The following is a 513-nucleotide window of genomic DNA, read 5'->3' as shown; positions in this document are numbered from 1 at the left end:
TTGGTAACCTTGGTTTTGGTTGAAAAAGGGTCTTTGATTTTGGTTTCTCATGGGAGGTGGGGTGTATGTTGGTTGAGGGTTTTGAACATTTTGGCTTTTGTATGAGAGATTTGGGTGGAATTTGGTGCTTTCATTGTAATAATTGGAATAAGGGGTACCACTCTTGTATGCTTGAAAAGCATTCACTTGTTCATTTGTTCCCTTACATTCACTTTGGTCATGTCCCAAAGTTCCACAATTCTCACATATCCCACTTAGGATTGATGAAGATGCTACCATGGCATTAACATGATGCTTTGGCGATTTTGAGGCTTCTTGAAGTTTAGCCATAGCCTTCTCAAACTTCAAGTTAATGGTATCAATATGAGCACTAAGTTGAGCACCTAATTGAGTAATAGAGTCCACTTCATGCTTTCCTCCTCTAGAAGCCTTGCGAGGTCTACTATATTGTGAGTTATGGACCGCCATTTCCTCAATCTTGTTCCAATTTTGATTATCGTCAACTTCGGTGAA

The sequence above is a fragment of the Silene latifolia genome, chromosome 10 (genome assembly GCF_048544455.1).
Source record: "Silene latifolia isolate original U9 population chromosome 10, ASM4854445v1, whole genome shotgun sequence".
Taxonomy (NCBI): domain Eukaryota; kingdom Viridiplantae; phylum Streptophyta; class Magnoliopsida; order Caryophyllales; family Caryophyllaceae; genus Silene; species Silene latifolia.
Note: the sequence above shows the minus strand (reverse complement) of the source record.